This window comes from Channa argus, chromosome 18 (genome assembly GCF_033026475.1).
Source record: "Channa argus isolate prfri chromosome 18, Channa argus male v1.0, whole genome shotgun sequence".
Lineage (NCBI taxonomy): Eukaryota > Metazoa > Chordata > Actinopteri > Anabantiformes > Channidae > Channa > Channa argus.
Window position 1 is genome coordinate 12,621,214 of NC_090214.1, and position 12,388 is coordinate 12,633,601.

Consider the following 12,388-nt stretch of genomic DNA (forward strand, 5'->3'; position numbering starts at 1 on the left):
TTTTGTTTTTATTTTCTAATGAAGCAATGATACACAGTTCTGTATGTTCTTACCTAGTTCCATCTTCCCCAAGCATGACCTCCTGGTGCTTCCTATACTGTAGGTACTTTCTGACTAAACAATTCTAGGGACATAGGGCCTGACCTCTGGGGAGCTTCTCCAGATCTGTTCCCCTTCAGGGGTTTTCCATTCTCACTCTAAAGTGAAGCAGGCTGATCAATTGACATACTGCATTTATGTATTTGTGTACTGATTCGTAGTGGCTCTTTCTAATGAGCCAGGATGCAGACTGCAGAGATCACTGCTGTCTCATCCGGTGGAGCAGAGAGATCCACATGTTGAGATCTGGATCAAATCTATAACTCTAAATAAACTAACCCCATTTTCTACATCTAAATGTGGACTCCCTCGCAACCAAAAATATGAAAATACAATAAAGCAGCAGGTTTGAGGCTTGACCCAAAATCTCCACTATCCCTGCTTTTCTGCCCTGGTGGAGGAGACACACAGACACAAACCAGGCATTGCTCATAAAAGAAAAACAATAGGCTCTTAAGTGAGCACTATACTAAAACATTCATGTGATGGTTTTTATAAAAGAAATGTAATGGCTCATAGTTCCTATCGTTGGAACACACAAAGAAAGGGGGAACCTCTGGTTATAGTTCTGAGAAATACAAAAAAGTTCCTCCAGGCCAAAAGGTCCTTTTGGTGTTTTATCTTGAGTTTTTGACAGATAAATATGCTGTATCTTTTTGGACGTAGCTGTCAGAGCATTTAAAACATGAAGATTTCATTATTTGGTACAATAATTATGTCTCATATCGCTCTGTGCTTTATCACTGGCTTTTAGTTCATCTATTGACGACAGTTTTTTTATTTGTGTGGGCAAAGACAGGAGAGGGCGATAATGTTCTATTTACAAACATGCATGCATCTCACACACAAATATATTTCTGTGTCATTCGCTCTTTTTAGCTCGATTTTGTCCATTGTTTCTTTTTCCTCCCTGCTATTCTTGTTTTGTTTTGTTTGTTTGTCTTATTTTACAGCAAATTACACATTCAATTCAGTTCTTGCTGTCTCTCTCTCTCTCTTCCCTCTCCTGCTAAGGAGCCACATTTCCTGCTCGTAGTTCCCAGAGTTGCCATTTGCTGGCAGCAGAATGCTGGGAATATCCGGACAGGAAAGGGAAGTGACATCACAGCAGTGACCTTCCGTACCAGGCCATGTCACCTGGTGCTGCCTGGAGGAGGCTTACTGTACCAAACAAATTCCAACACACACAAACACAAACACACACAGAAAGAGAGAGAGAGGGATAAATAAAAATAGATAGCTAAAATCACATACATATTATTTTCAACACGTTGGCATTTCCAAAAACACAAACTTATTGGGACACTGCTTTCCAGAAAAAAGGCAGAGAACGAGAGAGGAAAGTGTGTTAACAAGTTCCCACGAAGGGACAGAGGAAGCGATAACTTCAGTTGGCCATACAAAAAACATTCCGATACCTTGCATGTACAGGCTGAGCTCACCACATCTCTGACAGGAAAATTCCCAGCACACTTCAGTTGTCTTTCTAGTTGTTTACCTCACTGTATGTTTTTCTTGCTGGCTGTGTTAGTATTACTAATTTTAGAAAAGACAGTCCAGTTTAGTGCTTGGCGCAAGCCTATTAATTCAGATAGCTTTAGAATAAATACAAGTAGTCTACTAATTGATTCATTTTAGCAAGTTTAGGAGATAACGGTTATAAAAATACCTCCTCCACCTCACCCCTGTTTGAAGCAGTTTCTTTATCTATCGGACTGTGCTGAGATTTTATGTCAGTTGCTGTACTGTAGAATCATTTTGAGCCAATGTAATGTTCTGTTTTATAATACTTTACTATGATACTTTGGGCTAATCTAGCTAATTACACAGAAATTAACGTACTTTTTACTCCACCACTATATTGTATATGATCCCATACAAAAACAAAAACCAGTTGAGGTATTATGGGGTATTAAACATATTCAGCAATAAAAACAACTCATAGATAAACACCACAACCCTCCGATTTATATTTAAAGTAATCCATTAGAGGGCGCTAGACTCTTAGCTTGGTGACCGACTGAACTACTTAATAAAATTACTTAAAACTGGCTCCAACTTGACCAGCAACAACATTAAAATGCTTTCCTTCCGGTTTATTAACATCTACTGTATGTCATATAGGTAATTTTCAGAATGAATGCTTACACTTTTATTTAATGTTTCAGTTAATGTGTCAGGGCAACTTTACAAGTATACAGAGGTGTGTTTCTCTGAACAAAGTAAAAGAAATGCCAATAGACACAGGTTGCACACATACTGTACAAACAAAGAGCATGTGGTCCACAGTGGAGACATTTTTGTAATTTGTCTTTGACGTTTTATTTCTTGAGCAAATGGGGAATGTGTTTTTTCCCAAACCACATAGTTGAACAAACACATACACACAAACACACTGCAAAACATTTATAAAAGTAATAGACATTTGACAAAGTAATAGACAAAAAGGGAAAGGTAGGGAGAGAGCTTCATCATTATAACAATATTTACAATATATCATGTATTTTTTCCTCTTATGTTTCATATGTCATGAACTTTTTTGTATTTCATTTTTCAATTATTATTTCATGTTTTATTCTTCATTCTGTCTGCATTGGTCAAATTCGTGTATGTTTTATTATAAGTTTGATGTGTTATTTTCAACTTTACAGTCATCTTTTCAAGCATCTGTCAAGCCACTACGTACCTATGTAACCTATATAAAGTTTGATTAATTGGCTGAGGCTATGAGGAGATGCCGAAGCCAGATTAAGAAGAGGGGGTGGGGGATGAGCAGCAATGGGGTGAACAGGGAGGGAGAGTGAGAGACAGAAAGTGTGTAATGGAGACGTCATTATACAGGACAACAAAAGAAGAAGGGATTCTCTGGTCAGCTGCTGCTGCCACTGACTATTGTCTTCCTGACAGAGTAACCCCCCCCCCAAACACACACACACACACACACTCACACACACACAAGACATACATTAGTCTCTCATCTTGTGTTGGACATCACTTTCTTTCCTTCTTCAAGTTCAACTCTGATTACATGGTCGACCAACTGGCAACCCCCAACATTTAAAGGCCTGGCCAAACCCCCTCCCCTAGAGCCCAGCTGTGTCATCTGAATGTTTTCAATAGGTCTAAGATCTAACTAATGTTTGGTCCAACAACACAGGACTTACAAGTTAGAAAGAAGTTGAAATTTGAAAAGAAAAATGCAGGAACATTATATTCAACTTACTGAAATGTTTCTTGAATGGAAGTAGTTGCACAACAGTAAGAATATTTCCTTTAAAGACTAGTAGATTACTCATATTCTCCAAAGTGGTGAACTGCAGCTTTTCGAAAGATGTGTATAATTTTGGAATCTCCTCCTGGCTGTGTCAAAAAAGCACCTTAGTTACAATATCTAATTAGGAATAAAGCGGTAAATGCTAAAGACATTTCATATCATATTAACGTAAAATAGGTGAAAAACCAAGTAAAATGTAATGAAAAACTGTAAAATTGTCTAATGTAATGCAATAACTTCAGTGATAATGTTTGGCCCACAGAAAATGCAATTACTGACAAAAGTTACTTAACAATTCTTATACATTTCCACAGGCAATGCAGAAGTGTCGTTGTTGGTTTCTTAAAATGTAACAGCGGTAAATGACATAAATGGAAGTGTGGAGAATAGGACAACAGGAGAGGATGAGCAACCATAAAAACAGGTATCACTGAAGTGTCTTCTCTGTGGTGTGAATGTACGCAAGGCTGACTTCTGCTTTATTGTTTGTCTGCCTCCTTAGTCATCTTGAAGGATAATTGAGGATGTCAAATGCATGTATCCATATAATTACTTTGGTCCAAAATGCTATCAACTCTTCATGTGCTCTGGCCAACACAGAACAAATCATTTGAAATTAACTGACCTTAAGAATTTTCAGCCCTCCAATGCCTCTGTGCATGGTTAGTGAATAGTTAGTCTTTCCCATTCTGCTTTTTTTTCCCCCATCTCATTTGACTCGCACACTCACAGACACACATATGCTCACTAAGTGACACTCAAGAGACAGGCAGAGACGATAGGCGACCCAAAGCATTCCTTTCCCCAGGTGGTATAAAAGACATCACCAGATCAATGGCCTAATGGGCTCCAAACCAATGGCTGCTGATCATTAACCCCCTACAAGTGCGAATTCCTCACAACCCTATCCAGACTATTGTGTGACTTCTGTGTGTTTGTACACACTTTTGTGTGAGGGTTTTTTCTGTCGTGTGGAGCTACTTAACTGCTGGATGAGAGGACAAACTCAGGGCACGAGACAGTGACAATTTGCATTCTTGATCTGAGAAAACTATGGTTACATGCCAAAAATGTGTAAAAGTGATAGAGTGGCGTAAATTCTCTGTTAAAAAGGAAATAGTTCAACAACTGATTGTTCATCAGTTGTTCAACATAACACATTTATTAGTCACAGAAGAAGTCAAGGACATTATATCACAGACACTGTTTTAAGTAAAAATTACTTTATTTCCTTAATTCCTTTTGTTAAAGTGTAAGGGACATTACCAACATTTACACTTAAACATTTTGGGTGCATATGCAGAAACATTTTCTTAATAGGTTCAAGCATTGCACAAGATCGACTTTCCAACCTAATTTCCTTGTACCAAATCCCATTCTTCTATCACAGCAACTCACGGCTTCAGTAGGCGCTCCCTTATTCCCCATCCCTCTTTCTTCTCCAGGTCTCCGCTCCAGTCCCACTAAGTCCCTATAGCTCTGTGTGTGTGTGTGTGTGTGTGTGTGTGTGTGTGTGTGTGTGTGTGTGTGTTATATGTGGATGGCTGGTGGTGGGAGGACAATGGGCAGTAGGGAGAGTGGCTGAATAGGACCATTGAGTCTGCTCAGCCAAACAGAAAAGCATCTACCATCTCACTTCAAACCTCACAGTTTCACTCTGTACAACTAGGCCTTTATTCTCCATAATTACTCCTTGACACACATTTATACACACATGCACACCTATGCACGCGTATGTGTGGTGTGTCGCGCTCAGGTCCTCTGAGCCTGGGAGCTTGAGGGTTAGCTGTTCCTAGGAGTGCACTCGTCTGGACAGAGATCTCAGATGTGGGAACTGCTGGAGCCACTTTCCCAATTTGGGGGTCACAGCTCAAAGTGTTCCATTTATCACTTCCACATCTTTTCCAACTTTTCATTCAGCCCTTGGCATTTCTCAAGCTTTTTGTGTTTTTCCTGATGTTGCTATCACTTTGGATAGTTACATCTATCACTACAGCCTTCTTGTTTTTCCACCACTACTGTGTCCATTTCAGTAGCCGTTAGCATTTCATCAGTCTGTAAAGCAGACTAGCATTTTAGTCAAGTAATGGAACCTTTTTTTATTAGATGCAAGGCTGTAAACAACAGGTCACTTTTGTATCTGTTTTCTATGATGTTGTGCATCATATGCGTGCTAACTGCACACTGAAATCAAGTGTTTCTTACTTGCAGGTGCTTCTCGCTTATGTGATGTCTAACTGTGTGTCACACAAATGAAACTCCAGACAATAAAAGGAGAACTCAACCTCGGACAATGTCATATGTGAAACCTTAAGTCTGGCATTTTTTGACATCAACCACTTTTGCTGTCTGTCGGTGGTAAATATCCTGCAGGGGATTGTCCTTCCATGAGGGTTCCTGCTGTTCCTTCTCTTCCTCCCTGGGCTTCTGCTGCCTGAGATATTCACTAAGCATGTTATCACTTGGGGCCATCTTTGATGTATTCATGGATCTTTGTTGTTTCATCCTGGATAGTGGCTTTGAGGCTTATTATGCCTCTGCCTCCTTCCTTCCACTTTGTGTACATTCTCAGAATGCTGGACTAGGGTTAAACCCTCTGTGATCATTGTAATGATCTTCCTTGTTTTGATGTCAGTGGCCTGTATCTTCTCTTTCATTCATCTTATTATGCCAGCGGGGTATCTGATGACCAGCAGAGGTAGCTGAATGGGACTGCTCCCTTGATGGGATCCATCGGGAACAGTACTGCCCAACCTTTGGGTAAACCACGCTGGGTGGTTTCCATTCCAGTTTCTCGAGGATCATAGTTGCTGCGGTGTATATCAGCTTGTTAGTCTCAGTCATGGTCATGGTAGGTATTGTTAATATTTCTATTAGACTGTATTCTATCAGAAGGCAATTCCTTTAGCTGTGGTAATCTGTGATGGAGGTATGTTGTACCTTGTCAGTCTCTAGTTATACTGTATATATATTCACTGGACACTTTCTTAGGTACAGCTGTACAATATGATGCAATCCAACAGACCAGATCTGCCAGGAATTCTCTCTTGTCCTGCTTTTGTCAATATACTCAGGAATGCCAGTGGTTCAGTTTGCAGAGTAATTGTTCACAAATTGCAGCGTCAGTGGTTCAATTCCTGGTTTCTCATGGCCATGTAGCAGCAATTAGCAACAATTTTCCAATGAGAATCAAAATTCATTAACAATACACTGTCCATCAAAAAGGACATTTAAAGGATTGCAGGCTATGCAAAAATCTGAACATTTCCATGTTATGTTGAACTTACAGCAGGAGTGTGTATAACATTTTCCTTTATGAAAAGTACTATTGATTCATGCCTTGCATAAATATGACTGGTGTGCACCCAATCACCAAAGAAAAAAATAGTGTATGTAAAAAATTGCAACAGCTGTGTCACAATATGTCCTAACAACCCAATTCACTGTAAGCCTTTAACAAGAGGTATTATTTCAAGCAGACTGTTGGACAAAAGCACGGACCTTGACAGAGAAAGAGCTATGACAGAGTAAACTATCACCAACAGTTTTGTCATTGTTACACTGGGCTACTTAAACTTGTTAGCCTAGATCCAGCTCTGCAGCCAGCCTGCTCATAGTGCATCCAGCACACTCAATGATTATAAAGGACAATAATCCATGCACGGTGGACCCTATCATGGATGTTAAGTATGATCGAATAGATGACACGAAGACTGTCTGTCTGCCTGTCTGTCTATCTATCTACACTCCTCAATACTCCTTCTCTCTATCGGCTTACAGCAGCTCTCTGTGTTGGAATGGCAACACACACACATACAAACAAAGGGTGCGGGCAGCAGGAGATGTTGTGCTGGAACTGTGCATGTGTGGAAGACTGGTTGGTTGGATGGGGGGGTTGAAGGTCCATATGGGCACCCCGTCCGTAGTATCTTCCCTCCTCCCCTTGCAAACAGGCAGATGTCAAATAGGACGTGCCTCCCTGATGGGGCACAGGGTCACACTGCACAGGGGTAAATAACAGGACAGGAGGGATAGAGAGAAAGACACATTTCTTCCAGCCAACACCCTCCTCCCCCTCCCCTAAACACACCACAAGAGATGTGTACACATGCTGCCAGAAAAAAGCTGCTGACACAAACATGCCAACACGCAGCCACTGGCACAATGCGTAGCATTACAAGCAGTCTGACAAACAAATAGTAGAAGTCGTTTTTTCAAACTACGGACTTCAAATATTGCACACTGAACCAGTGGTTTCATGAGAAAAAAGATAATATGGATCAAATCTATGTTCAACCACTTTTCAGCTAATTAAACCAAAGATTTACTGAAACTTGTAATGTCATTTGCTTGATCATATGTGACAGTAACATGATATTCTTAAGGTTTTAAACAGAAACAGAAACAGAAAAATTAAAAGAAATAAAAGCATTATTGATGTATAGAAGCAACTGACTGACTTTGAAGGGCTGTCCTAAAACCCAAAAATCTCTTAGTATTTTTGCACTTCCTGTACTCTCATCCCAAAGTCTGTAGGTTTTTTGAATAGGTTTTTCAGCAAATTGCTGAAATAAGGTGTGTATTTCACACAACATCAAGAGATGTTTACGTTTTATTCCCCGACATAAAAGTCAGATTTCACATGTCTTAAAAAAGTGGCTAAATGAGACCACAGTCATTGTTGGAGGTAAACACAAAGACTGATCTACTGCACCCTAATAAATTAATTTACAAATTAGTAGTTTAGTACTGGCAGTTGTGGAGTTGTGTGCTCCCCCTTTGCATGTGTGGGTTTCCTTCAGATACTTCAGTTTCCTCCCACATTCCAAAGACATGCGTGATGCATGTTAGGTAAATTGGCCGTAGGTTTGAATGTGAGTGTGAATGGCTGTCTGACTGTGTATGTGTCTACATTAGCCATAAGATAGACCTGTCCAACGTGTACCCCCCCCCCCCCCTCATCCATTAACAGCTTGGCTCCACCCCCCAACTCTGAACAGGATAAGCAGTTACAGATATTGGATGGATAGGTGGAACATTAGTACTGATGAGGTTTAAGTCATGTGACCATGATGTAGTTGCTTCAAAGCCTACCAATAGCATTTTAATTCTTGAAACTGTGTTTAGGCTTCATAAATCGTGTTCATCTGTAAAGATGATCTTGTTGAGAAATGTATCCCTCACTTCTGCTTATTTTCCATAATAATTCAGATACCAATAGAAAAATCTTAGAACCAGGAAAATTCTAATCAGAAAATTATCATCCCACAGCACTGCTAAGACTGAAATACTAAAGTACTTATCAGCTATAGATATGGTTGAGTTTGTAATAATTAAAGAGAACATTTGCATAGGCAGTGAGGATTAGAAAAAATAAACTATTTGCAAGAGTAGTGACACACATTTCCAACTAACAAGAAAGAAGTTGTCATAACTCCCAGATAAATACACCTGGATGACTCAGAACCTATATTGCTGCATTTTTTTAAATTCAAACTACAGCCTCAAAAATGATATTAGCGTTGAATCTCTGGTGTTATAAAATCATTTACTTGCTGGCTGTATGATTGGAAGGGTAGTTTTAGTTAAGTGGGTGTACTTTAATATATCACACATTTCAAAAAACGGTGAGTTGTGTGCTTTTGTGAAGCCTCTGTCTAATGTCTAACGTTTTTATGATGGAGAAAGATGCAACTCGACTCAAGGCCAGGTGTCTTTGTGTGTGTGTGTGTGTGTGTGTGTGTGTGTGTGTGTGTGTGTGTGTGTGTGTGTGTGTGTGTGTGGAGGTATGGGCTGCAGGCCTAAACAAAGCAAGGGAATGGACACACAGATACACACACAGGCTGTTCTCTGTGTGTTGAGCCCTGAATGGTTACGCCCGCAGGGCAGGAGTAAGGTTACTTTACATACTGCACTTACAGCTCCCTTTACCACTGGGGTATAAAATGGATTTGAATGAGAAAGAGGGGAACAGAGGGGTGAAAAGAGGGGGGAGAGGGCTGGGGGACTCCCTTTTGTAACAGGAGGTCTGCTGCTGCTCTGGCATGGCTTTGGAGATGGAGGAGCGGGGTCACTCTCCCTGCTCTCCCTCCCTCTGTCCCTTTACTATAGGATTGCTGCTCTGTCCCTCCTCCACATCCCTCCATCCTTCCCTTCCTCCCTATTAGCATAGCAGCTGCCTGATACAGGGCGTAGGGTGGGGAATGGCCAGGTTGCTGTGTGCATATGTGTATGTGAGGGTGTTTTGTAGAGGGAGGGATGTTGGGGGTGGGAGAGAGGAGGGGTGTCCAGTCAATGGCAGTCCGTCTGGCTGGTGAATAGCAGCTAAAGCAGGCCCCCGCAAACTAGACAAAGGAGCCAGGAGGGAGGGGATAGGGTCGGTGTGTGTGAGGGAAATGGAGGGAGGAGGGAGGGGTGGAAGAATGAGGCAGTGAATGGAGCGCCTTGTCACTAGAGCTATGGAAAGAAGCACAGAATGAACTGGAAGAATGAAAAGTTCAAAAAGGAGCGGAGGGCAAGGAAAAGACCGGCCTGACCACCTGTCTCTCGCTCTCTCTCTCTTTCTCTCTCTGTTTCTCTCTCTCCCTTACTTTATTTCTTTTACTCCCCTTCTTACAGACAGGCAGAGTTGGGAAGGGGGATGTTCATCAGTTGTGTTTAGCGACAGACATGTTTTTATTTTCAGAGACAAAGTGCAGTATCAGCAGAATTTAAAGTTCACTGTCACCCAGCAGCATCACTGATTTAGTGCTGTTTTGTGATTTTGTGCTCAATTCTTTAAAATGACTGCTAACAGAAAAAGATAGTAACATAGTGCAAGACAGTACAAAAAAAAAAGGATCAATGCAAAAAAAAATGTGCTGACAGCTTAAGAAATGAGGCTGTGGGATAGGATTATGGACACCAGGAAGAGAAGCAAACTGGATCCAAATGAAGAATTAAAAGCCTGCTGTCCTGAAAAAGGCCACAAAACTAAACAGCAATTACTTAGAGATACTTGGAGACTAGCAGTTGCTAGAGCAAAGCATTCAGCAGCTACACAGACAGCTATATCCATCAGCACTTGAAGGAGACCAAAACGAAGAAGAATGGATGCTGAATAAAAGTAACTGCTAGCAAAGTCCCTTGTTAAGAGCATAATATGAAATAATGGTCTCACCACTTGATTTGATCTGAAATCAAATGCACAGTATGTGTCATTCCTGATCTCATCAGAGTCAAGCTGAGGTTCTACATGCAGGCCAAAACTGCTGTTCCATAGCCAATACATTATTATAAACACATTTAAAGGCACTGCACAACCTCCCAGGTATTTCTCCATGACTCTAACTGATTAGACATCTAGTCAGATGGAAGGCGGGTGGAACAACAATCAAAAAGACACCACATACAATCCACAATAAGACTGTTAAACTTTCCTCTTTAAGTTCCTCTTTATGTGATGTGTAATTATTTCCCATTTCTGCGGTGATAATGTCCTCATATGTGCTCTAATGCTAAATATAAAACAGATCTTATTCAAACAAGCGGTTAGGACATCATTGCCTAATCAGACAGTAATCATACCAATACTGAAGCACTCTGAGGAAGTCATACACAGGATCTCACAATCAGCTCATATTTTTCTACACAAGTTGAATATGGTCTATTATAAAATAAGGAATTCAGTGATGTGAAACCTACCAAATAGCTATATAACAAAATGTTCTCTTAAGCCTTACAAATTAAGTGCAAACCTTTAAATGAGGGGGGTTAAGATGGAAATTATTTTTCTATGGTTTTTTGAACAGAGATTGACAATAATAACACAGACACACTTAATGGTTGCTGCTTTAAAATGGACCCACCAACATATATAAGTCAGTTTACTGGTGAAATACAAGAAGACACAGTCACCCTTCTGTTAAAGCATATATCTGTCGAAGTGGCCTGTTAACTTTTCTAATAAAGTGATTCTGAGGCTGCTCTCTTAAGTTTTCTGGACTTGATACAATTCCCCAAACAATTTTTCATCTTATTTTCCTCTCTGACTTCTCTGTAAAATTCCTCTCAAAATGCCTCATGTCGTCTGGCTCACTAAAGCAGGCTGAACCGTGCAAAGGCCAGACCAAGACGAGGAAAGCCAAGGCACATGAAGAACCTATTAGGGGGCCTAGCAGCCAGCAGCAACCCTGGGAGGCCAGCCAACTCAGTGTGTGAACAATGGGAACCCAGCTCAACAAAAACATCCTGCAGAAGTGAGAGACTGGGAGCAAGAGAGGGAGGAAAGGACAAGCGAGCAGCAAGCCAGATAGCCTAGCTCAGTCTGCTGGGGTATCAAAACATAGAGAGGATGGTGTTTAAGGAGCTAACGTTCCTGGTGTTGTGTTTGCTTTTGACACAGAAATGCACCAAATCAGTGTGCGTGATGTGGTTAGTGCAGAACATTTGAGCTAAGGTCATAAGTTGAAACAGTTCTCTAACAACAGCATGAACCTTAAACGTGTCCATATTTTCACTTGGCACTTCAATTCAAGATCATGATGAGGAAAAAAAACAAACTCTAAAACCACAACCGTTTGACTATTTCCATCACATTTGCAATTCCCTTTGCTCAAACACTTGCAGTTAACTGCAGGTCGACACCCAGTAAGTGTCGCAACATGAACAGGTCTGGCATGTAGAAAGATGTATTGTCGTGTCGCTTTTCCCACGACCCTCCCACAGATGTGCAATATCAGTTGCAACTCAGCATTTCCATGACATGGGAGAGAACATGATTCAGTTGAAGGTTTCATTTAAGATAAACAGGTGCTGAGACTTAGGAGCAAAACACAACTGGTTAAAATGGACCCGACATTTCTAAGTGTTGTTTTACCAATAAGTGCTCTGCAGTGTAGAAACCCACTGAAAATGCTCATTTCACAGTCATAACTCAAAAGTGACATTTCTGTTACATAATGTACACACACTAACACTGTTTTGTAACCATTTTGGCCGCAAATCAGTGTGCTGCAGAACTGAGCTCCCTTTCAG